Below are 27525 nucleotides of genomic sequence, written 5' to 3' on the forward strand. Positions count from 1 at the left end.
GATACCTGGATTTGAAGAGGTGTTCCAGGGTGGTGTAATTAACCATAGATCATCAAACTAGAAGGAGAGATACAAAACACAAAATGCATATCATGTACCCTGCTTAAAATGATGAGAGTTTTCAGCTGAGCATCTATCAAGTAAATATTCTTAGACCTATCAGAGGCTTTGTAATTAAATCTAATTTAAACAAGATAATTGCATTACTTTTTATAAATTGGAAATTAGTCAGTCAGGTCTTACAGGTTCTTAACTGTGCTCCAGGAGATGCACAATGTGAGGGAGATTTTTGGTGGAATGGAAATACGCTACTGTGACCTAATGTTTAAAGGAAAAATAAAAGGATGAGCTTGTTCATCTCAGTGTTAAGGCAGATGGAGTTCCAAGTGAGCTCAGTATTATGCTGAATTTTCAAAGAAGGCAAAAATGTATTTTGCTTTCAACAGCAGCACCTATTCATAGTCTGACATACAAATGCCTTTGAGGTCGTCTACGGAAATCCTTATAAACAAGGGCTGTTACCGTTTTAGATGCCACGTTTTACATTAAGTACCTCTAGAAGCATTAGTATTGAGTAAATGCCTTTAAAAGGTAATGTTCCCTTTAGTCCTTGCTTTGTTCACAGGTGTTCTAAGGTGTTTCAAAATACTTTAAAAGGGACAAATTACTTCTCTAGGGATACAAATTCCTAGCTCCTCATTGCCTTTCACACTTGCAGAGGACCCAAAAGCCGGTCCACCCACTACTGTGATGCTCACTCAGCAGTCTAGTGGCAATGACAAATTAGGAGTTTTCCTGGTATATTGAGAAGGTTAAAAGAAACTCCTGTAATGTTGATACACTAGTGTCTATCATGACGTTACGTAGCCTTAACAGGCACATACCCATAGTTCTGTGAATTGAGATTTATCCCTTAAATAAGAATGTTGATGATGGGAAAAGTCACCGAGATTTGCTGCATGGAACTACTAGTTAATCCAGTGTAATATGTTTTCTAAATACTTCATTCTGGGAGAGGCAAAATTGTTTCCTACCCTTAGAGCATAAAGCCCCATGAAATCTTGGGATTTCTCTTTGTCAATGAATTTCATCACTTGTAACATCTTCTGTAACATATAGCAAAGTAGCTGAAAACCTTGTTTAAAACATTAGTTAAAACTACTCACATAACCATTTCCCAGAGTCTTTATGGGAGATAAAATACCAGAATAACAAATATAATATACAATAGTTTATAAGCTAGTTTTAATATACAATAGTTTATAAAGAAAAAAAAGCACTAAATACCTGGCTTCGTTGTCCCTGAATGCCTCACTGCAGTTGTCATGGGATAACTATCTATTCATAAACCTTTTGTTTTATAGAATTATTTTTTTCTTGCCATTTGTATACATATGTATATATGTGTGAAGATAGTCACATAATACAGTTTTTTTTTCTGTATAAATGAGGGTTTTAAGTCATCCTCTGGGATATACACGAAATAATATTTATAGTTCCAGAATATTTAATCTTATCTACATCTGTTGAATAGGTGGTTTACCTTACATTGTAGGTTATGGTATTTGCTATTATGATCTCTCCTTGTTTAAAACTAGTATGATTCACAGAATGCTATAAAATGCCTGGGATTTTGGGTTTAGTATTGCTTACAGGCACAGGTGATTTCTGTGACAGGGTTAGGAGAACAGTAAAGATTTGGAGACTGTAACATAGACTGACTGTGACCGTAAAAAAAAAAGGGGGGGGGGGGGGGGTAAGCATTTTTTCACTTTTGTAAAGTTTCCTTGATTTTTTTCTGAAGTTTGGATTGTTCTCATCTAATATTGTGAGGGGAGTGTGTGGAAGGGAAGAGAAAAAGAACAAGAGCCCCCAACATAGCTAGGGGCAATTATTCTCCTGTCTTCTCCTATGAAATGTCAAAGAAAGCTGTTTTGCTGTCATTTGACATGTACATCAGGCCAAGGGGAGAGTTTGTAATGAAACCCAGGCTACGAGGCTATTGAATGTGTTGGGATCATCCAGCTGGAAACACTGGGTGGAACGAGACAATTTGAGAGTGAGTTTGAGAGGAAAACTAGCTGGCTTGATCAACAGAAACAAGTCTGAGGTAGTACTGAAAGGGGGAGATGGAAAAGATGGTGGAGACTGTAGTGAGAACCAGCCTGACTGAGCATCTTTGTTACTCAGGTACCATCACCTCTGCCCATCCACCAAAGCTGATACAGCTGTTTTACAAGCTACAGAGAGTTGTACCTTGGGCTCATTTCAGTAACTTAGATTGGTGAGCATCACTGGTTCACCTGTCAAGCTGTCACATTTGAAATCTAAGTTGTCACAATGTCTTAAATGCACCCTGCTTTTCTTATTAGGATATTGCAAAATGGTAAATCACTTGAACAGATCTTTATACTGGCCTGTCCTGACTTTCAGTGAATCTCCAGGGGTGGGTAAACTACTGGCTTTGTTCTGTAGAAGAAAACTTCCAACTCCCTCAGGAAACTCTTCCCTCTCTCTCCCCAACAGCAAGCATAATTAGCTGTGCTCATCATCTACACAACTAAATCAAGAACTTATATAATCACATAGATTAATGAAGATGGGAGAATTGTGTGAATGCCTTAGCTCTTCTAGGCTGGATTTCCTTTAGGCTGAATGGCTAAGTCATATTCTCCTGCAGCTTGTGATGATGACTGTCTGACATGATGTAAGGATTTAGTTTCTCTGTATTAATTTTGCAAATCTCCTATAAACACTGGGACGGAAATATTAAAAAATAATAGCAAGCTTAAGATTTATTGGCATTTTTGTCAGATAACCTCCACAACATGCAGGTAGTACTAAAACTGCAAGGACATCCTCCCAAAGGAGGCCTGGAATGGCTTTATATAACTTCAGCGTCACAATTTTCCCTTCTCTTGTCTTCCATTCTGTAGTCAAAGGTCTTTGGGGAATCTGTAATTGCCAGGAGGTGTGGGTTACATACAGGTCAGTAAAACCTCAGTTTTCCGAAGTAGCTGAGTTATTAATATGGATAAATTAAAACTTCTTCTTTTGAACTGCAGTGCAACAGGTACGCTGTAACAAGTTAAAGTTGATAAATACATTGAATATTTTCTTGACCTATTTATTGGTTACCTCTAGGACAGTGCTCATGATTCTTGGAAATAAGCCTTCTGATAATCTGCTCTGGTCCTGGTAACTTGGTATACACCTTTGCCCTTATGACATTATATATAAATGCACTTGAAATGTATCTGTTTAGTATGTTTGATTATGTATTTAGTACCACTATAGATTTGAAATGAGTCTGTATTCATCCTCTTTGGCTTATTTTATACTTGTGAAAAGTATTTATTAGCTTAGCTTTAATATTTAGTAATTAACTTGTGCTAATAGATACTGCTATTTGCATTAAGAATTTATTTTTGAAACTCTACCTGCTCTTTATTTATGTCCATGTTCTCTTCTTATGGATGCTAAGTGTTATTTGTGAGTGATTGATAACTGTATATTAGATACCCTTTAACTATTTTGCATCTGAAATTACCAATTTATTCAGAAGTCTGTTTTTTAAGTATACTTACCTGATAACATGCATAAACACACAGACTCTGCAGCTTTTGGTAGAATGAAATCCTGAGAAGTTGTCATCATTGAAAGTGCAGAAAAAGGGGTAATATCATCCTGATTTGTAGTTGGGTTGTTTTGGTTGGTTGTTGTGTGTCCCCAGAAAAAATCCACTTTGGCCATTTATATCATGTGCTCTATCAACTCCATAGGTAGTTTCCAGTGAAAGTGGAAAAGTTTTTTGGTGGTGGCTTTGTTGCTGAATGTCAACACTGCCTGCCTCAGGAGTGGGAACCTCACTGAGGTCACCTGTTTCCTACCTGAGATTTTTCGTGTCATAGCTTGTGAATTACTGAGGACTGATGGTCATGCATGTCCCGTGAGGCTATGTTGAGATTGTGTGTGATTCATAATTTTTCTCTTTTGCTATTTTTAATTTGGAGTTCCAGAACAAATTTTGCAGACTGAGAAAGACCCCACAGAGGCTGATCTTAGAAAGATCAGTGAATAAATGGGTAGTTATAATTTCATCTTAATGAAAACTAACACCCAATCTTCTCCAGGTGAAAATGCCTGGTTAGGTATTTTGAATATGTTCCATTTAGCTAAATTTCACTGTAATCTTGTGTTTTAAAGTGTGTCTGTAGTTAGTTCATGATTCTTTTCCACTGTATCCATGGATTTTCCTTATACAAAGTTACCATGATCTAGGATAAGATCATAGCTGCTATGTACCCTTGCTATTTCATTAGAGGGATGCCCATACTAAAAATGATATCCTCTTTTTGGTAGGATAAAAGCAGGAGGTAGCCAATTCAGTGTTTTTTCCAGTAAACTTCTAGCCTCCAGTAAAAATACTGGCAAATCCTTGTTTGTGAATCACGTGGGTGTTTGCTGAAGTTGTTGAGGTGAGAAATCTTAGCTATAAACTTATCATAATGATGGTATGACTTGTATATTCTCAGAAACTTGTGTGTCTATATTCTGCTTATTTGAGTGATAATTATAAAAGTAGAGAAGTAGATGCAAAAGTATTTTGGGTTTTTTTGAGATAGGACTATTTTTGTCTGTTGTGTTTCTCTGATGGCAATTAGGACAGAAGTTGCAAAACTCTTCCTGTCTCTCCCTTTTAGCCCTGTGAGACTGGGGAGCAGATAAGGTGAAGCGCTGTGCTATGTAGGTTGGGGATCCAGATGAAGTTCAGGGAAGGCTCGGAAAACACATAACCTGATATTTGTCACTGAGGCTTATTTATGTTTTACCCCTCACTCATGAGGAACGGTGTTAATTGGTTCCCTGGTGGGGAAATGGGACTGAAAATGCATTTCATGGCAGAAGGATTATTCCTTGATCTTTCCTTTTAGCAGGGACAGCAGTGCATTATCTGCACTTCTGCTCCTTCATGCTGACTTGTTCTTGGCTAAAGCTCTGTCCCAAGGTGCACGCTCAGGATGTTCCCTGGTGGATCCCCAGTGGAGAAGAGGACCCACCAGGGCAGCACAGCAGGCACTCACTTGAAGAACTTTAGAAAATCCTGTAAATCAATATTGAATGTGTGAAGAACATTCAGATCCAGTACTGGAGACAACTATGACTCCAATTCTTAGTTTTTGTGGAATGTTGCCTCACCTTTAACCTTTTAATTTACGCAGTCCTTGTCTTGCTACCATATCACACAATCTTAATTACTTTGTGATTTTTAACTTGGTGTAAAACACTGGCAATGGATTAATTTTAATTTGCATGATTACAGGCTGCAGCTGGTTTTGTTTGTCTTTTTGCTGCAGTTTCTCAGTGATATACTTCTATCTTTTCTGACTGTGAGAAGAATTTAGTTCTATAATGATGGCATAGTATTTTCTACTGTGTTGAAATAAAAGTATAGAGATTTTGAAATGAAACGTGTTTGCATTTAGCTACATGTCGATAGAAAATGACCTGTACGGCTAACAGAATTTTATATTTATTATACACTGTGCTAATCTTGTTTGTAATCAATTGGAGGAGGCATATTCATACAGATGTCTTATTTTTAGTATTGCAGTGCTTTGTATGTGTTATTGTAATCACAGTAAAAGATTTTAGCTTAGCTTAGCTGGAAAAACGTAAGTTCAAGGAATTGTTCCTGTAAGTTATTTTTTTTTTCACGACAGCACCGTTTCTTCACTGTTGCTAGAAGCAAGTGTAACAAAACATGGAGATTGATAAACACAAAGAGCATTGTGTAACTTCTCCTACTGACTTCTTATTGAGAGTAAGACCTCTGCAAGATGATGCTGGAAACATGCCTGTTTATGGCTGTTCTTTTGGGCTAGTAGAGTTAAGCTCCTGGTCAGACATGGGGGGAAAACTCCAAGAAGCCTTAGGGTATGTAGACTATTGCGATGATGATGTTGTTACTACTGAAGTTGCAATGGGGAAGATGTACAGTGAGGTTTGGAGGGATGTCATACAGGACAGAAGTTGAAGCTAGAAGGAACATTGTGTTTTCTGAATCACTCCCCTTAGCTGTGGTAATGAGTTATAAATACTGTAAAAGGTTCATTCTCAATAAGGTGCAAATGCAGTAAATGTGAAAATAAGTTACCTTTGCAGAGAAGGTACAGTGCAGTGAATCTGCACTGAAGGGATGCATTATTATGAATGCTGAGGCTTAAATCCCCCTCCCCAAAGAATACTGTTGGGATTTCCACAGTGTTGAGAAGTTGGATTTGTGGTTTTCATCATAAATTGCACAGCTTCCCTCTCATGGAGAGAAGGCCACTGTACTTTTAAACTTGACATGGAAAAATATCTAAGCTTATGAACCAAGTGGGCAGCAGTTCCCAGCAGAAAGTGAGAAGGAAGGCAACAGTAAAAGGACCATCTATTACCATTACAAAATCTGAGGTTGGGCACCTGATGTTGGAAAATGGGTAAGACTGGTTTTCTTAAGGCTAGTAAGGATTCTTATCTTCAACCTGTCGTCTTTTTCTGCTAAGTACAACATAACAGCTGTATGTAATGCTAGTTAAATTGCAACACATTTTTTATAAATACTGTTAACTGTCATTTGAAATTTCAAGTGATGGAGAGTTCACTACATGTTTTGGTAAATTGTTCTGTTAATGAGATACCTTCACTGTTACAGTTTTGCCAGGCACGTGTGCTCTGAATTGTGATGTCAACAAAGTGTATCATGAATTGAAATTACACAACGGCTTTTGATTGTTTTCTGTGGTTTATTACTCTGGAAACAAAAGTAACGTGCGTTGTTGGAAAGGTTGCTCCTGAGGGAAAAAAGAATAAGGGGAAAATCAAATGTTCACCACTACAAAGGTATTATCTTACTCAAATACCTGCTTTTCCTTAACTACTCAGCTAATTGCATCCCTGTGTTTTTTAACATCCTGAAGAAGGTATTTTTGTTGTCAGAGGCTGGCTTTATTTGTTTAGGAAACTGGTTCTCAGGGGCTTCATGTCCCCTGTATAAGTATGTATCCACAAGGAGCTTTTCTCACCTCTTAAAAATAGGCCTCTATTTCAGAAAGCAAAATTCCACCCTCAGCAATTCCTGTGTGCTCCATTTGGTGTTCAGAAATGTATTTGAAAATGTAAGATAGAAATGGCATATGCAGTTTGCCTTCAAAAAAGTGTGGATTCAAAATGGGTAGAGACAGAAGTTCTTGCTACCCATCTGCAATGAGTCTCCTGACGGTACCTGCAATGGCAGGGACGAACAACACTCGTGGATCCCCCTTTTCTTCACCTCAGCCTCCCTCCTTAGCTCCCAGCTCCTGGTGGCGCATTTCCTCCTCTCACCTCCACTCCCCTGAGGTGCTGCCAGAACCAGCCGGAACCGGCTGGAACCGGCCGCGCCCCACCTGAGGCACCGCCAGCCTCTCCTCAGCCCCGCTGCTGTCCCTGGGCACAGGCACCCCGTGCACCTGGAAAAAGAGTCAGATCTCTTTCTACACGACCACCCCCGACTCTGACTGAGCGAAGCCTGTTAGATTGATATTTATTTATTTTTTTTTTATTCTGACCCTGTGCGCGGTGTGGCATGGGTGAGAGCCACACCTGGAGCGGGGCCGCCCGGGCACAGCACCTCTATTTTGCAGCGGCTGCCTGCAGGATCACAGCATACAGCAGGTAGAAGCCAGACCAAAATCTGATGTCTTGATTTTGTTTGTAACAGCAACATGGTAGCAGCCGAGTGTCACATATCTGTGTGTTCTTGGTCACTGTGCTTCTGTGTTATACACGGGCAGTTACCGGAGTTGTTCTATGGGTTGTGCTTAGCTCAGGTGATGTCATTGCGCTTTGCCTGAGGGCACCGGGGTGGGGGGAGATTTGGGAGGGCAAGCTTGGTGAAGTCAGTAGATCAAAGACAACTTTATGGAAGTTGAGAATCTGTCCCAGGAGTTTGTTCTTCCCGTTGATATTGCGTGAAAATACATTTTACATGTATCTGCGGGAGAAAAACTTCCTTCTAAACCAAACTTTGGCAATATACATCAGATCTCTCTCACATATGCACACAGAGAGTAAGAAAACCCCAGGGCTGCTTTCATGGCAGTGAGTACTAATTTCCCTGTATATATTTTTCAAATGTTGACTTCAGGGTGTTGCACTGAACACGCTAACCTGTTCAGCTGCCTCCCTTTCTCACCTCTACCGTTGTGTAACAGGAGTCTGCCGTGTATGATTAGCCTGCTCGTTGTTGGCAGAAGGGAAGATGGACAAGCTTATTTGCGGTGGAACTGCAAAACTAAATACAGCCTGGGCTTTGCCAATTGTAATTTCTACCATTCAGGTGGCTGAGTGGGACATCCCCTTCCTGATCTTAAGGGACATGTAAAATACACAGAACCTTTTGCATTTCTTATTCATTTTCACTGCTAAGGATGCCAGCACATGTTGCTTTGTGCAACCTGGCTTTGAGCTGTTCTTATCTGCACCTCTCAGCAAAAACAACCAGTCCAACAGGGCAAGTTATTTGGGTCGGGATGATCTACTCTTAAAATTTGCTAGCAGATCAATGTCCTTTATTTAGCCTATAGAACATAACTCCATGTAATTCCTGGGCCAAGTGGCTTAGGGAAAGCACCTTAATTATTGCAGCCAAATAAACTGGAAAAGAATCAACAAAGGAACATTTCTAAAAGCATATATATATATGGTCAGTCTGGCTTATTTAATCAAGGGGGTGAAATGTTTCAATGCTTACTTCCCTTTGAAAGTAGAAATTGTTTGGATATAACCTTAATCGAGCCAATTACGTGCAAACATTTTAGACTATACATTAGAATCCAGTTCAGCTTAATGTTCCCTTTTCCTACAGTGTCCTGGAGTTGTGAGATGGGATGAGTCACATTTTTCATTTAAGTCAGGGCATTTTAGTAGAGGACTTGTGCCTTATCTGTAGTTTTATATGAAAGCAGTTGTTTCTATATATACATTTGCTTTGTGTTTTACTGTGATCTGGTTTAGAGCTTTTTGTCTTCACTGTACATTCCGCACTACCCTCAACCAGTTTTTGCAGTGTATAAATGCTGGACTCTGATGTCTTTGTGCCAACTGCAACTGTGTGACTCTAGTTCTTAGGCAGTGAGGCTTAGTCTGTACGACTTCGAGGTGTTGCTCTTGATCTATTAAACCTTTGGCAAGATTTCAACTTTCTCTTTTGTCTTGTAGCCCTGTGTATTTCTGAGCCCTGAGGTATTTCGTACCTCACTTAAAGCACTCTCTTAGAATAAAAAATGGTGACTGTTATGTTTCTAGTTGTTTCTTGTAACTTTTTAGTGATGAGTTCTATATGCAATAGCTATGCTGTAATTCTAAAAGTCATTAACTCTCTGCAGACTATCCTGTAGTTCATTACTCCTGCATGATGTTGAGAGGGAGGTTTCTTAATATTTTATTTGTAAGTATCCAGTTTAAAAAGAAAAGGATTTTGAAAAATATCATCAGAGATCTATAAAACTGAATAATGTAATTATAGAATGATTCTTCCGTGATGAATAGAGGCAAGAAGAAAATAGCTAAATTATTATAATGCCGGTTTTCCATGGTACTGCTTTGAAAATGCAATCATTGTAATACCTCTTACTTGTATCAGCCTTCAACTACATGCTGTACATCCTGATTGCAAGCTATGTGTTGTAGTGAGTTCACTCACCACAAAAATGTAACAACTGTTGTTATTCTGTGTGGCACTGAACATGTTATTCCAAAACAAGAAGGGAAGAAGAATGTTATACTCTAATGAAACTGCAGTAAATATATATAAAAATAAGTTGGAATTTCCCAAAATGGAATTTATCTGGGTTACTGAAACAGGCATTCAGGTATCATGGGGTCTGTAATGATCACAAATGGTTAGGACCTTGACTTTTGTTTAATTTATATCTGTGGCAGGATAAATTAAATGTGCTAACTTCACGCTGGAGAATTGATGCAGCACCAACTTGCTCTGTTTTCTTGATCATCAAGGTGTTCATCTAAGCCACATTAAGGTACCAACCCAGCAGAGCCCTGTTCAGGGAGGCAGGATCACAACACATAGTAGTATGGTTTTGAGCGTATTAGATGAATCGTTGTTTTTGGCTTTCAAATGCTGCTCTGTTTGTAAATCTTCAGACACTTTATTCCCAATTCATTCATTCTGAGTGAAGATGGTTTCGCGTTCCTGAACAAACAGGTCACCCAGAAATAACTTTTAATGGTAAAAAAACCCAAACCCAGAGCCACCATGTGACCTGTTGTAAGGTAGAGAAACTGAGGTCATTCTCTCTGACCTTACCATGAGTCACTCCTGCTTAACATTTTGATTGTGCTGTGGCTATTGTATTTGTATTTCTGACAAATAAAGCTTGACAAGCAATAAACCCTTATGTATAGTAGTGAGTCACAGGTGAAGCACCTGGTACTTTCAATATGTCTGAAACACCTTCAGGTAACTGCAGTCTTGGAAACACAGATTTAAAGAAACTTTTGTGATTATATTTTCGATGGCCAGTGTTACGCTATTATTGAACGTATTGTGATAAAATCTCCTGAAGTTGAGTTTTCAGGGCTGTAATGTTGGCTAACATGCTTTGTAGCAGGTATAGAATGTACTCAGCATGTTAAGTAAAACATCAACCGAGATGAGTATCTGTGCAGTACTTAATAGCTATTAGAGACCAGTTCAGTATCCGGAGAGTATATGCAGTATTTATGAAAAAGCACATATGCAAAATTTGTCCAGTAATGGAACGGAGGAACTGGTTGTCAGTGCTGACTTTAGACATGTAAAAGCCCATGTTTATAAGATCATTGCAGGAGCATATACCCATTAGTGGCAAACTGTACAAAAAAGAAATAAAACCTGAAAATATTGAGGCAGTACAAACATGTGAGGTTGAAAGCCTAAGCTGATTAGAGATTCAGATAAACTGACTTTAGTTATCAAGTAAAAGAAAAAACAGTTTTATTGTACTGTGTTCCTGCTGGTCCTTAGAGAATGTGTGAAGTGGCATCTTCATACTATTTTAGGAATTTTAGAGCTATTATACTAACACTTTATACAGGAAAAAACTAAAGGAAATATGTTATAGTGGGAGTTTAGAAGGTTTCTTTCTTTCTTCCTCCAATCAGTAGGATTTGGTTCTGGAGCAAGAGGTTCTGCTGATATTTTTGCTGCTCTCCAGTTGCTCCAAACTAGTGCCTTACAGAAGTCAGTTATTCAGCTCACACAATATATTTTTGGGAAGGATCATGTTCTAATATACACATATTGTTATAGATTTAAAAATTCTACTCTGCAGTGCACTGATGCCAAAGCCCTTGGCAGCTGCTTAGATCCTTCCTTGTTGTGTGTGTGTGTACACACCCTTGATGCACAGGCAGCGGATTGTAATGGGAGTCAGTAAAGAGCCTTTTGTTCACTGAAAAACTAGACTAGCTAATCATTTGACTCATCCCTTAGAGAACTATAGCTGAAAGAAAAATAGTATTTGTTCTATTGTTTCACTTCAGATATCCTTTGTCAGATTTCACTAGCATAATGCCATTGTTATATTAATAAATACCATTAGTCAGCTTTCAAGAAGTGCAAATTTTTCTGTTATCCCTCTGGCATTTTACAGAGGGGTGCTCAAGGCTACTAAGAGCTCTGGTCTACCAACACCTGAAAAAGATGCTTCTTTCTGTCTCCTATATAATTTCTAGTACAGACTTATGGCAGTATTGTACGGACCAGCACAATAATCATAGAAGCAATTTTCTTAAGTACCTGAAGTGTTAATGTATACAGATAATATTTTAGGGAGAAAAAAATACCACTGGAAAAAAATACCTTACAAGGTAAATTGAATTATAAACATCTGAAATCTTTAGGTATACAGGAGATCTTTGCAGACATCTAAAACAGGCATTGCCTGAAATGGAGTAGGAATGGAGAGAGACTAAGGCAGCTGGTAGTGTATGTGAGAAATGATTGTGAATGCCATGTTCCACATTCTGATATCACCTTAACATCATGCTATTTTTTGTAGTGATTACTATGTAGATTGTTTCCTATCCTGAAGATTTTTGTGCAGAAAATATACGAATAGAAAAATTGCAGTAGATATGTTAACACTCATACTTATCCATCCTGATTTATCATAATCTTCATCATTGCTAGATATGAATGTGGCTAGTTCTGAGTTTAAACTTAGGCCTATTCATATCTCGATTTAAAAACAAACAAACAAACCACAAACCAAAGCTTTGGCTATGACTAAGATCTGCTCAGTTAAAACAAATCCCATAGGCTAAGTAAGCATCACTTTCAGAATTGTTGAGATGGAGAATGCATGTTGTGCAGGATTTGTTATGGGTTGAATGGATTTATTTTCCAGCAGTAATTAATTTAAAACATAACTAGGTATCCTAAAAACACAGCCTTTTTTTTTTTTTTTCAGCACATCTGAAACATGGAAATTATTTCTTTTGTAATATTCTTTATTTTGACTTTTTTTTTTTCTCAGTAGTCCTAATAGAACAATATATACTTGAATGTTAGCATAAGAAGATGTCATGGTTTAACCCCAGTCAGCAACTAAGCCCCACACAGCTGCTCACTCACTCACCCACCCCCACACCCCCCCACACACCCCCGAGTGGGATGAGGGAGAGAATCAGAAGAGTAAAAGTGAGAAAACTCAACGAGATAAAGACAGTTTAATAAGTAAAGCAAAAGCCATGCACGAGGCAAAGGAAAACAAGGAATTCATTCACCACTGGCCATGGGCAGGCAGGTGCTCAGCCATCCCCAGGGAAGCAGGGCTCCATCACACGTAATGGTTACTTGGGAAGACAAATGCCATCGCTCTGAATGTTCTCCCCTTCCTCCTCCTTCCCCCAACTTGATATCTGAGCGTGACATCGTATGGTATGGGATATTCTTTGGGTCAGCTGTGCTGGCCGTGTCCCCTCCCAACTTCTTGTGCACCCCCAGCCTCCTTGCTGGCAGGGCGGTGTGAGCAGCAGAAAAGGCCTTGGCTCTGAGCAAGTGCTGCTCAGCAACAACTAAAACATCAGTGTTATCAACACTGTTCCCAGTACAAATCCAAAATGTAGCCCAGACTAGCTACTCTGAGGAAAATTAACTCTATTCCAGCCCAAACCAACACAGAAGAATTCAGGGGCACAGAAAAGGATGTAGAAAATAATATTTTGTGAAAATATCATCACATTTAGGGGAACAGCTTTGTACTACAGCCATCATTCCTTTCCTGAAGGTAAAATTCTGAGGTGAAATCCTACCCAAATCTATTCCCAAGACAGCATTTCAGCCTTTGGCTTCCAAAACATCCAGAGCTTACATTTTCAGCTCTGCAAAAGTGAGAACATAATCTTTCTCCTTTTATAAGCATGGCAGTAGAGCCCCTTTTGCATGCTAGGTTCTCAGAGGTGTCTGATGCATCTCACTGATATATTTTGCTGCCCATATGGGTCCATCCTGGCTCAGCTGGGCTGTCTTCCTTTTTCTCTGGCAAATGATACTGACTGTAGACTCTCTCTTCATTGCACCCTGCCATCCTAGTCCAAGTCACATGCTAGTTTATGTCTGTGTATCTCACAGAGTGCTTTCTTTTCTCTAAATCTCACCAATGCTAGTAATTATTCAGTTAAGTTTAGATAAGGTATAAAATTCAGTTGGTTTTTCACTCCTAATAATTCCCCATTCATGCAGAGGCTTGCTTTGGTTCTCTGCTGCTCTTGGCTGATCTAGTACATATGATAAGGATCTCTTTGAAGCTCAATTGTGTGGATGTAAGTTACCATGCCTTTCAAATAGCTTTAAATCCTTTAGCTGCATGGTACTATACTGCTGAATATATTCTGTTCATTGTCACTAGGCTTCCTAAAACACTTCTAGAGGAGCCCATACTCACCTGTGCTAGCACATAGAGGTACAAAGGCCATCACAGAACTGGGAGCAAGGGAGAGATTCTTCCTGCAGCTGGCAAAGTAGTCTGTACTGTTTGTCGTGTCCATCACCACTGGCAGCTGTGTATGTGTCCCTGGCATATTGAGGCACATAGAGATAGAACTGCCAGTATTTTTCAGATGGTCCGATGAGTACTGGGCTGCCTGATTTATTTTTATTTTATTTTTTTTAATCCTGTGAATCTTGTTTCCATGAGAGATCCTTAGAAACACTGGGAGCTAAATTTGAAGGTGATTCTCTCAGTTATTCAACTGTGGAGCTGATTAGGGTGAGCTGGTAACAGATCTCCCTGGCAGGTGAGTTTTTTAAATGTTTCTTCATTGGACAGTCTTTAATCTGTCTGTCTTTACAGTGGCAATTGCAGTTTGCCCATTTCTGCAAGATGTTTTTGTTTTCGGTGAATTAGGGGTTTTTTTTTAAGGAAAGAGCCTTACGGAGCAAATGCATCGTTTTCATGAATAGCATATGTCCTGTATCCCAGGTTTGCAGACAGCACTCACAATTAAGTGCTGCACTTGATACTCACACTTTTTGGCTTCATAAAATTTAGCAGTAGGCTAATCTGAGTTTAATCTCTCACAAATCTTTTGTTTCCATTTTACTGGTATGAAGAGTTAGGCCATGAAACAACATGAAGTTTCACTAAAGAAGTTATGCGTGAAATAAACCAACAGTTTTTTTAGTAGAAGAAATAAGTTAATGGCTTCTTTTAGCATTGGGTTTTGTTTGGGTTTTTTGGGGGTTGTTTCTTTTTTTTAATAAAGTGAAGACAAAAAAAAAAAATAGTGTCATACTAGTTGGTACACTGGCAGTACAGCTTTTTCCATAAGTGTCAATTGTTAAATGGAGCCACCTTATAATGATCATGGCAATTGTTTTAAAAGCTTTTCTGTAAGCTTTAGATTCTGATTTTCAGCATAGATTTGCAATTAATTTGTGCTTTAGAGATAACTGAAAAATACATTTTAGATTAAGCAGAATAAAAAAGAACTATTCCTTGAAATATCTGGTATCTTAGTATGTCAAAGGATATACACAAGCGGCAGAAAATAAATGTGCAGATGGGGAGTCCTGAAAAAACATCGAGTGCAGATCCTGAATTTATGCACATTTCTGACATTATTGGATGAAAAATGCTGCTTTTATCTTCTATGAGTAACCATGGCTACCGTGTGATGATTTTTTGTTCAACACAAAATTATACACAAGTGCAGAAGAGTGGTCTTGTCTCAGCTTGCACCATATGTATTTGGGTGATAAGGATTATAGTCAATGGATGTGGTTATCAGTGTGGCACATTTGCCTCCTTAAAAATAGGTTCAGATTTACATCTTCATGTCTCCTTTAGTCTGTAGAGGGGAAATGGTACTGGGTTTCCTGAAGTACTGTTACATGAGATTTAGGCCACCTCCTTTTGTGTTAAAATGTGTAGTTTACCGCCGTGTGTTTGAGTCAGGACCAAATATAATTTGGGAGGGGCGATTCAAAAGGCAACACAAACTTAAATGTAAAGCATTGAAGCTTAAATTTTGTGATGATTTCATGTCATATTCTTAATTATCAAATACTTATTCTCTGAGGATTTATGTACATTTCAGATTAATATGCTTCCTTGCTTGATCTGGTTCTGTTTTCATTCAGATTTTCAGCTTCTTCACGAACTTTGATGGAAGCAGAGATGAGCCATGAATTCCTAAGCACTGAAATCTCTCTAACATTAGGAGGGTTTGTACAGAAGCTGCTAACTTATGCATAGAGCTAAGAATACATTTATGTTTATCTCAACAAGTGCATGAGTTGTGCTCCAAGAATGGTGACTGTGAATTGAAAGTGCTTGCCCTGTGTGGGTGGTGAGGGAGCCTGCTGGATCCTTAACACTCTCCTCCTGGTTGCCAATCACTGTTCTAAGCAATGTTGGCTGAGTGGCACATCAGTAATATTGTGCCTACCAACGGTAGAGATAGTTGTCTGGTGGAGAAACCAGCTAAAATTGCAATTTACGATGTTTAAATCTTTATAAGTAATTGATCTACCGGTGGAATTGTGTTTGCTTAGAAACATAATCACGTGGATTATGGGTGCAAGTACTCAAACTTCTGGTAATAATGCTTTTGCTGTGGTTTGAAAAGATCTGAATTTATTCTTATTCTCTTTCATTTGTTGCCACTTTAGGGGATTTTGTAACAAACAGTAGAAGAAAGCTTTTAAGCAATGTGGTAAACAATGTTTTACCTTTCTAGTAAGAAACTCTTTCTGCTGCAGCACAGCAAATGCTCTTTTTAGGTGTGATTTGGCTCCTGAAACAGGTTTGTGAAATTAAAAAGCATAATTTTACAAAACACACCAATGGAATTAATACAGGCAACATGTTGTAGATCAGTCCCTGGTAGCTGAGTGAGCAATACAAACTGCAAGGAGAACAACGAAATTCTGGTGAATTGAGAGAAAGAATAACAATAATTTATTAGTTGAGATAGATTAAAGTTGGTGCATGATTCACAAGCAGTGGGCTGGAAAAGCTTTACAAAATTCAAGAAGCTTTCTGCAAATGCCTTGATATTAGAAAGAAGAGATTCTGTTCAAATAGTCTTATAGTAGAAAAAATGTGACAAAATGTGCACTTCTATATAAACGTACGCATAAGGGGTATCTTTTGAACTGTTGTAATCCACAGCTGAAAATTAGATCACTGTATTGCCTGCTTTGGGCAGGATAGCTGTTTCAGGCAGGTAAATCTCCATGAAAATTAATTCATGGAAATTTTTAACAAGGATGAAAAATTCTGGAATGTGACTGAGAAAGAAAAGAAAAATCATGCTAAAGCTCTTGAGAAAGACAGACCAGGGTAAAGCTATGGATTTAACCTACAGCCAAAGACAATGGGTGCAACAAGCAGAATGTATGGCAGACACGAATTTCACAAGGTGCTACAGGATGAGGGTGAAAATGCTGCTGCTTGACTTTAATTCTTTGCAAAAGTAAAACTACAGAGCAAAACAAAGAAGGTACGAAAGCTGGAACGTGGGTCCAACAGAGAAAAACATAGTCGCTGAAGCTATCCCTCTGAGTAGAAGAGTAGAGTAATGTAGCAGAAGAAATCATTGCGCTGAGGAGTGCCTTATTTTCAGGAGACAAGTGGTGACTCACAAGGATGAGATAGCATATATGTGACATGAAAGCAGTTCAAAACAGCAAAAGTAAATGACTTGTCAAGCTCAGATTAGCATTAGGTGCAATGACAAGTCAGTGACATGCAAGTAAACAGGAAATTGAATGCCAAAGATGTGGTAGGACATCAGTGACTGTGCCAAGGCTATAAAATCTTCCTCAGCAATGGGCGAGAAAACAAAATTGCAAGCAAAACCAGGCAAATTAAAAATATGTGATGGCTTCCTTCTACTGAACAATGGTTAGGAGCAGTGCTAGCAGTCCTAGCAGAGCAGTTGAACCAGAGGCACCTCTGAACTGAAGATAGCATCTGTCCCTGAAAATCAAGGATAGAGTTCCTGCCAAATAAGAGGAGAAAACAGCTGATGTTAGAAGCCATTGCCTGTACACCCGAATGCCAAGGTAGCCAAGCGCTTGCCTGTGAGTTTTTCCGGGCTGTCCCCATAGAAAGGCCTATGACTTAGAGGGACTTCTGGGAAACGCTGTCAGACAGTGAGACTGTAACCACCATAAATTGGGCAGACAATCAAATTGGCAGGCAGGCTGTTTCAGATAACGGGCTTTTAATTTTCTTACAGGGAGCTTGTCTGTGAATAGGAATTTGAACATGTTGCAACATAGTTTGCCATGACCAATCAGTTAACTATTGATATTGTTTAATGATCCTCCTCAAGAAAGCTTCGACAAGCAGAGAAACTACATTGCAACCAGTTCATCAAACACTCACTTGGAAGTTCTTGTGAGAAATGCTTTAGGGAAAGCTTCATGTGAATAGTGAGATGAAACTCTGCCTCTGGCAGCTGAAGGTAATTGCCAAACACAAGAAAAATGCCTTAAGATGGCTACCCTTGGGAAACTACAAAATGACACCTAAAAGGCACTGTTTGGATCATGTTATTACTTCTAAATGTGGTATAGAAGGAAGTCATACATGTTGACCAGGTAGATCTTAGTTACTTTTAGACAACTTTAGTTGCACTTAGTAAATCTACCTGCTCCAGATAGAAGAGGCACAAGTGAATTATGTGAAAGTGTAGTGAAATATTCTAGTTTGGTGAAAATCTTGCTTTGCTGAATGTGGTCATCAGAAAATCACAGAATATCTGGTGATAAGAAACTTAAAGGAAGCAGTGAATAATTTGAAAAAAACCCAACACTAGCTTGTAGCCATGTTCCTTTCACAAGAAAGCATTTGATGCTGAAGGAAACCAAAATGCATACATGTTATTCTGTAAAATGGAAAGGCAGGACAAAGCAGATGTCTCCAACTCAGAGGAAAAAAAACAGGTTCTTGTTTTAGAATTTGTAACTTTTATTTTTGTATGTATAACGATGATCGATACTTTAAGATCATATAATAGAATATTAAATATGTAAGAAGATTATGCTTTTCATGATTAATTTGGCAAACTCAATTAAATATGACTGAAGAGACAATATAATAGATAGCGTCATAATGGGGGGTACAGCAGGAAATATATAGGGAGATTAATATCTAGAATCTTGGAAGATGAGAAGTGCTCAATGAGAAAAGATTATATCCCTAAAGGAAGAAGTATTACCTTGATGCCTGTTTCTTTGTTTCTTGTCTTATGCTCAAACACTGACCACTTGCCTTGCCGGTCTTCCTTCGATCCCAGCTTATCTTCCATTTTGGAAAATCCTCCTGTATCACTTGCTGATCATTCTGCATTTTCCTGTCTGTGTCCTATAAAATCCAGGTCTGTTTTGGAAGGCCGGGTGGCTTTTTTGTTTTGTTTTGGTTTTTTTCTTTTCTTTCTGCTTCAAATTGAATTCTTTTCCTCACTATGGTTTAGGTAAGCTCCACTCTGCTTTCTCTCTGTGTTTTGCAACAGCCTTAGGCTTCTCTCTTGTGCTATCTTTTAGATGCAAATCCCTTAGCTCTTCTATTTTCTTCTTTGCAGTATTTGTCTTTCCTCTTGTTCCCTTTCTTCATCAGGGTTTATTTCCCAGATGCCCAGTGTTCTACATCAGAGTTGTTTTCACAAAGGTATGTCACGTGTTTTATGCCTTCTGTTTGCCCTTTTCTAGTGCCTTTTATCTGGGGCTTTTGAGCTCCTGCTTATGATATATGGACTTTCTCTTCTGCAGTGACTGAGCTGGAAAAGATGATTTCCAGGGGCTGGTAAATCTGTTTTTCCTCTTTGAAAATTACTCGGGGGTTGGGAAACTTTGTGGACCTGCATAAAAGCCTGTGCAAATAAAATAGAATCGGTTCTATCCTTTCACTTGTAGTATTAGAATGGGGTGGGAATTTGTTAAAATTTGCTGGGGAATAGAAAGAAGTCAAAGATCTAAATAATATGAAGATAGGTTGTGGTATTGGAATGTGTTCCTTAACACCAGCTAGCCCACCTTTGGCTTCTGCAGGATGATTCTGAGAGCTCATGAAGTCACATAATCTCTCTGGCCCAGTCTAGTAGCTTTAAGGAAACAGGTTGCATTATAGTGAGTATCTAATTTGGGAGACCTGAGCCTGTGCTAACAAGCAGTTAGACAATGTGAATGATAAAGAATACCTGACTTATGTCAGGGGAGAATTCCATTGTGTTTTACCTAATATTTTGGCTATAGAGAAGGTCAGAGAATAAAGTTACGTAGTCAGCATTTAAACAATTCCCGGGTGTTTTGGCTGTTGAAGCCTACTTCATAATAGGCTTAAAAATGTAAAGGAGCTGATGTATGTAGGATATTGTGGGAGGTACTGTTTGACATCTGCCAAGGGAATATTATGCTTTTCCTCTAGGTTTTGTGAATGACATTCTGCTTGCTTATGGAGGCGGGACTGTGAGATATACTCTTAACGATTGCCACTGACAAACCTGAAGGCTTAGCGAGGGGGAAAAAGTCCATAACTGAGATTGTCACGCCCCATAGAAGATAATTGTCTCCTGCAACTCCGTGTGGTTGTGCATTGCTTCCTTGCAGCTATTGCAGATGCAGACCCTTCAGTCTTCCTGTGCCTTTGGATGTGCTCAGGTTGGACTTTCACAATTATTTTAATTAGATTTGGCTACTGTTGAAAAAGGCAGTTCTGCCCTCTTCTTCCACTTCCCAGCCACTCATTCCTGCCTTCTTTATGCTGTTACTACTTTTTGTGCATTCATTGGCTTAGTTGAAGGAACTGATCAGGCTGAAAGGTAATTATTTTTTTTTTTTTCTGCTTAATTTTCAGTTGATCAGTTTATTGTTTTAGCTCCATGCACACATCAGGCCAAGAATAGAGGGCAGGAAAGAGGACAAAGCCCCGTGTTGTTTTTTGTCTGTTTTGGAGGGGATGGGGGAAGGGTGGAGGCGAACTAATTTTCAGGCAAATTAAGAATAACTGCAACATCACATCATCAATCTTTCTTCTTTCCTGGTGGTTAAATCATGTGGGTTTCTTTTGGGGTTTTTTACTTGGAGCTTCTTAAGTGACAGCTTAATACTGCACATCGCTGCAGTCAGTTGTGTTTGACACAGTTGCGATATGTGCAATGTACTACACTCAGAATTTCTGATTGCTTCAGACAGCTTGTTAGAGGTGATTGCCAGTAGGATTTCTGAGCCTGCCCCAATCAAAGTCAAAGGAAGAGCACCAGAATGATTCTTTCTGCTGGAAAATGATGTCCTTGTCATGCATAGCTGTTATCAATGTCTCAAGTAATCCAGTAATATAGTAGCCCCAAACCCAATATAAAGTAGCATTAATAATGAAAATATCTGAAGGTCTTAGATTAAATTTTTCCTATCCTTAACATTTATCCATTCTGAATATAAAGATAAGCCACAATATTATTAAAAAACTACTGCAAGTCCATAACTATTGAAGAGATGTCAGCTATGATGTAGTATATACCATTATCTGTGAGTTAAGGTTAATAAATTTACTCTCCTATGCAATACGTGTCTTCTCTTATGTGTCTATTTAGTAAATGCCACCTGTCTTCAAGAACTACTGGTATATGAGAAAGATATAGTGATATGCAATAACTGTAAAACAAACACAATTTTTTTCTTTAATATGGATACGCATGAATGTAGCAAGATGAGTATATTATTTATTTAATATGTGTATATTAATATGTATATTAATGTATAATATTTAATTTCTATAAATATATAGTGAATCATGTTTAAATTCATATGCCCCTTCTTCTTGCAGCTTTTGTGTGGAACACCCTCCCCTACGTGACAGTTTCAAAACATCCTTCTGTTAGTGACCTTAGTTTCCACATTCCCACTCCTTACAGTGGCTCCTCTGCTTTCATAAAGATGGCTCTGCAGAGCTTAGTCTCCCAATAGAAAGGACCTGTGAAACTGGTCCTGCAAATTACTGTTGATCCTGTGAAATGCTGGCACATATGAAATCTTCTTTTGTTGTTCCTGCATGGAAAGGTGTTATCTTCTTTTAGTAAAGCTGCTGAAAATGCATTGTCTTCCATTCTTATCCAGGGTAGTTAATTTCTCCCTTTTCAAAGTTTGTTGCCTGTAACTTCACTTAAATTGCACAAAAACAGTCTTTGTTAACATACGTAGCCTAAGTCAACCATATTTGAACCTTCCACTTCAAAATGTGTAATGTAGAAATTGCTTTCTAATTGTTCCTGAACTGTGTTTAGACTAGAAAAGAATAAAGCAAAAATACATAAAAAGATCCTGCTTCTGCCAGTTTGATTACAAAATGTGAATTTGCAGCAGCTGAGATATTTATTTGCAAACAGGTTTTGAACATGACTGTTCAGCAATGTTTTTTTAGTAAATTTCACCCTCTGTTAACCTGTTGTATTCACAGCAAGGTTTCACCACTGAGATGGACATGCTGTGGAAATGATTTAACCAAGTCATAGTTAAGTAAACAGCTTAAAGAAATGTAGATTTCTTGAAATGTCATCATTACTGGTGGTCCTCTCTACGCTCTTCAGCTGTTTGAGTCCAGCAGCAGTGCTGTACCTTGTCGTGTTGTTGAGATGAATTCTCGGGACCACTTCTTCCATTTCTGGTATGTGGCACTGCAAGCTCATTCAAGTAGCAAAGCCAAATCCAGCTGCTTTTACCACTACAAATGTAGGTGTTTTACCCTGTTCCTATTAATTTATTCTGTGGACACTGCAGTGCCAAATATGACTTGGAAAATGAAGCTGAAAAAATAAATGGCTACTAGGAGAAGATTAATTGGAATTTGACCCTCCTTGGTCTTGCACATGTGTTGTTTTCCATTACACATCTCACAGTGTCTTTAAACAAAGGAATTGGTGGGCATCAAGTTGGATAGCAAAATGATGTGCCAGGGTATTGCTGGATATCTGCAGAGTTTATATTTGTGTAGACACTGTTTCTGCAATTTATTGTCTTAATCCAGTATGTCCAAGTGGTAAAACGTTCCCCAGTTTGATATATTTCAGCAGTTGGACAGAGACTGAACAAACAAACCCAACGTACTGTAGTGGCCTCAAGTACGATTTTCCCTTTGTGCAGGTGGCTTCTGATTAAGCAAAGAAATGTTGGGCGTTGGATGAAAGACAATGTCATGTCTTGTTTAGGAAAATACTGATGGATTTTATGGAAGGAAAATAGAAAAAAATTACGCTGTTGGTAAGAGGTGGAACAGGGTACTGTTGTATTGCCTTGCAACCTGTGTTTGTAAGACTCAGTTTCCTGGTGAGCCTCTGTCACTTCTGCACAAGTGCCCCTATTGGTCCTGCACAGGGCATGAGCTTAGCAACTGCCAGGCTGCATTCAGCTTCTGCACCAAGGAAACCCATCGTCTCTTCTGGTTGTACTTTGCCTTCCAAGATAAAGGATGTTTAGATGGGAAAAAGAATTACAGCTCAGTTCATTCTGAAACTGGTAGTTGATTAGCAAAGCGGTAGCTTGAACTGTGGGTGTCAGTGCCTTCTGCCTTCTCCCTCTCTCCTGGTACCTTTTTAAGGGGGTAATCTGTTCTGCTCAGAGTGGCTGACGAGGAACATTTCTAGCACTTGGACTGCTTTGTTAGCTGCTGTCAGTATGTACAGCCTGTGTTGGACAAGGAATCCATATAGTGTATGTGTTTTCTCTTTGTGTTTTGAGATATCCATTTTTTCCAGGTACTAAATTAATGGGAGAGAGCATAAGTACTGATAAAACTTAAGCTGAGTTGCAACTCCAGACTTTTACAACTCATGTGTTTTATTGATATCAAAGAGAGAGAAGAGAGGACCCTTTGGAGAAAAGGATTTGTCCAAACACTGTAATTAATATTATATAGCTTCTCTCTTAGTATCACAGCTACACAGTTTAGTTTGACTGTAGGATCCATCTAATTACATAATGCTGTGGTGCAAAGTAATAGCTAATAGCTCTTTTACTAGATATAAAGTAGAGTTACAGAACAAGAGAAATTGCTTCACTTATGAAATCGGGCAAAACTACTCAACCTTGATTTGCTAAGGAGCAGAAATCAACAAAGACAACTTGGCACAGGCAAGCTGCTGAAGTACAGTCTGGTATTCTGGTATTGGTATACGGTAATGCATTAGCTCACTTTAGCAGAACCGTGTTTAAAATATTTAGCATGAATTGTTCTGGAAAAAAGTATACATTGTCTCTCTTCTTAGGAGAACCAAACCCTGAAGGCTAGTTGAAATGGAAATATGATGCAGTGAAAAACTCTGTATCCTTTTTTCCATGCAAGTATTCTTCTACCAGAGGGATGAATTACGTTCTTAATCTGAACCCTGTTTTGTCACAGAAAGTGAGTACCTTGCGGAGAACATGCTGTCCTTGTTGCTTTTCTCTGCTCCCTTAAAAATAGTTCAGACTTTGGGGACCTCAAGCTGGAAAATGGTGCTATGTGCATACATGAAGTATTTTTCTCCTTCTGTTTTTAAGAAATGTAGAAGTCCAAACACAGGAAATTTACACTTTGAGAACCTGCATTAATAAGACATCTAGCAGTTAAGCATGATTAGCAATAGCAGAATGCAATGACATACTGTCTTGAACAAATGTCAGAATTAACTATAGTTCTAATAATCATCATGTAGCTGTGACATGCTTTGATTTTTAGAACCCCATTCGCCTGTGACTCGGTTGTTACCAGACTCCAGCTCCTATTTTAGGGGGTTACAAATGTGGTACAAAACTGCGGACATCATGTATAGAGCTTCTATACTGTATTGTTCTGCTCTATACTGGCTCTTTAGCTGGGCCGGACTTTTCATTGGACTTTTCTCTGACGTCTCATTCTTTTCCTTTGCTCTTGAACCTCTTACTCATTTTCTTTTCCTACTGTGAGAACACACTGAGTGTGGAGTTACAGGGCAGGGTGTGTCTTGAATGGGAACCCATGGCACAGCCTCTCTGCTGTTTTGACACTCCAATGCTCCGCCATGCAGGTGAGTTAAATGTGGATATAGCCATGGAAGAGGAAGAAGTCTGAGTAAGCAAGTCTGATGGCTGCTGTTTATTGTTTGACATATATGTTTCTTGGAAAGCACACTCTATATTCCCTGTAAACTTTACCCTTATGAAGCCTTAAGAGCATGTGGAAGTCCCACTGATTTCCAAGTGCGGAATCCACATAAAACGCTGTATGTGAGTAACACTTTGCAGGCCAGGGTTTCACAGAACAGCTGCTACTGTTTTATGGTTTGGGTGCAGAGAAGAGATTTGATCTAGACTTGTAGATTTAAGTGCTTTTCTTTTTTTTCAGTTGTACTTCAAAATATCAGTATTTTTAGGGGAATTGAAAGAATGCCTAAGGTGACCCCATGTGGATATCTCATCTTGATGTATCAATCATGTTTGCTTTGAGCTTTTCAACTGAAATACTGTTATTGTGCTAGTGCTACATCTTATTGCTGCTAAGCCTTGCAATGGACAGTCAAAATGATGTAGGATACATTTCAGATATCAGCATTTGCTTTTGTATATAAAGAAAATTGCTGAATTTTATTTGGATAATCCAGTAAAATTAATGGTTACATATCACATAAATATGATCTAGATACAACTTGATCAGAGAAGTCATTATGAAGATCAAGGGGTGTTTTTTCTTCATGCAATTCAGGGAAAAGATGCCATGAAGAAATATAATGGTTAGATAGTACTAGTTCTTTGGGGGAAATGGCCACATGCTTGTTATAACAAATGTTTCTGTGAGTGTGCTTTTTTGCCTGAAGACTTCTTTTTGCTAACCAGAAATGTCAGTGAAAATGATGCAAATTGACAAGACACAGCAGTATACCCTGTAGTTTACGGAGATGATGATTAGGATGTGAGCCACAATACAGTGAAATATTACTGGCTGGATTAATGGCGACTGCAAGTGTGTTTAAAACTCAGTCTAAATGCCTCAGCTCTTGTTTGGCTTTTTTAGTGGCACCAAAGAAGACTGCTATCAGCTGTCCTGGTTTGGAGATCTGTATAATGGAGATTCATGAGCTTGGCTGTGGCTACTTTTATCTTAAAGCCCTTGCTGATGAACTTCTGGTACCTTCACAAACGTGCCAGGGAATGTAGATGATGTCAACCCAGAAGGATTTGCTTGTCCAAAGAGTGGCTAAGGTTAGAGGAAGGGCTTTTGAGCTGTAGACAGTCACTGATGATATGGGTTGGCTTGCTATGTTGGAAAGGATTCATGGCAGAATGGTAATTCAGCTGTTTTTCTGAGTTTGAATTCTGGTCTTCCTGCTCCAACTGCAAAGCAGTGTGCCTAATTTTAGGGCTGTGGCTCGACTTTTGGACTGGACACCAGTTTAGCACCTGGTGAAGTGGTCAAGCAGTTGTTGCAGTCTTTTACGAGTAATAAGGGTTTTGAATGCTAAGATCATTTTCTTGTGGGAAAGGAATATTCTATTCCCTTTCTTCAGATTACTTTACTGTAATTGTCAAACCAGTCATGAATAATGCACTCTTAGCCTCATAGTCTTTTCATACCCACTGATAAATAGGTCCTACCTTGCAAACAAGTTCACCTCTGGCTATCTCTTCTTTTTTTCCTGAAATGGATGGTCCTGTAGGAAGAGGTTGGAGTCCTGCTATGCTCTTTCTCAGAGGCTGACTGTTTTCTTTCCAGCTAGAGGCTTTCAGTGCATTGTTATTTTCACCTGTGAATAGGCAAGCTTCTATTTGTTAACTAGGATTTTTGTGCTCTTTATTTAACTTTGTTTTCATTTATTCATTTCATTCATTTAACACTAACCATATGTTTTATGCTCTGAGATCTTTGGACAGCATCATTTGTTAAAGGCCACAACATTATGATCTGTTAACATATTGTACCTAGTACTGCATAATACAGCATGAATTTCAGTTAGTGCTGTGCAATGAAAAACATGAATGGCTTGAATTTCAGCCTACTTCTTGTTTTGGTTCTTTATCTTAGCATCAGCAGCAACTTTTTACTAATATTTAAGGAATATGTAGTAAGTACATTCTTGAGAAGCTTTTTTCATTTCTATCAATGGACAGAAACTCTAGTAGATCAGTTCTAACTCTGATAGCTAGGATACGAATCTTTTTATTTTCTGTGCAACTATACATGTGTGATTAAACCCAGGTAGACTTATTTTTTTTTTTTTTTTAAGATTAATGCCTGCTGGAAACAGATACTCAAGGAAGGGTGTTCTTTGCAGTTTTTATACTCTGTATATGTAATGTGAAATTTATTGAACTGGATCTTCGGATATATAGCAATATAAGCAAGCCCAGTATATTTCTGCAAGCTTTGCCAAAAATGATGTATGTGTTTAGGTTGTGTTGTACTATTGTTGGGTTATTAAAACCTTCAATAAACAGATCTTGTTGCTAAAGCACTTCAAAGACAACTTCATGAAACCCTTTTTGCTCTTTACCCATGAACTATTAGTTCACAGAAGGCATAGAAACAGACAAAAGAGGAAGGAATAGCATTGTGAGGAGTAAAGAACAAGAACACTTGAATTAGTTGAAGTGGCTTGATAAGAATATTATCAAAACGTTATATGAAATATAAAAGAGCCAAGGGTAATTTAGAAAATTGGATAATGTATTCTCCTGATTAGAAATTAAATAGGGTGAAGAAAAGCTGCATACAATTACATACTTGTTTAGAAATGTAAGGACTTTTTTTAGAGCAACCCATTTTTGCCCCCCTGTGGACAGAAAATGTATGGCTTTTTTATTTATTTATTTATTTATTTATTGAGAACCTGTGGGAGAGGCTGAAATTGACGAAAATATGTCATTTACACAAATGCTGAGCCATAGGTTCTGTAGCATTTAAAACATTGTTTAAATTTGCAGTTGGCTGTTTTTATTTTACATTGCATTGGCAAAAAATCTGAGATCAATTTTTTGCT

General features: G+C 38.5%; 1 protein-coding gene across 3 annotated transcripts in view; it reads left to right on the plus strand.

Annotated features, from left to right (window-relative positions):
* The window catches only part of ANK3 (ankyrin 3), a 374228-nt gene that overhangs the window by 101442 nt on the left and 245261 nt on the right, over window positions 1-27525 (plus strand). The window lies entirely within an intron of this gene.

Source organism: Falco biarmicus, chromosome 9, assembly GCF_023638135.1.
Source record: "Falco biarmicus isolate bFalBia1 chromosome 9, bFalBia1.pri, whole genome shotgun sequence".
Taxonomy (NCBI): Eukaryota; Metazoa; Chordata; class Aves; order Falconiformes; family Falconidae; genus Falco; species Falco biarmicus.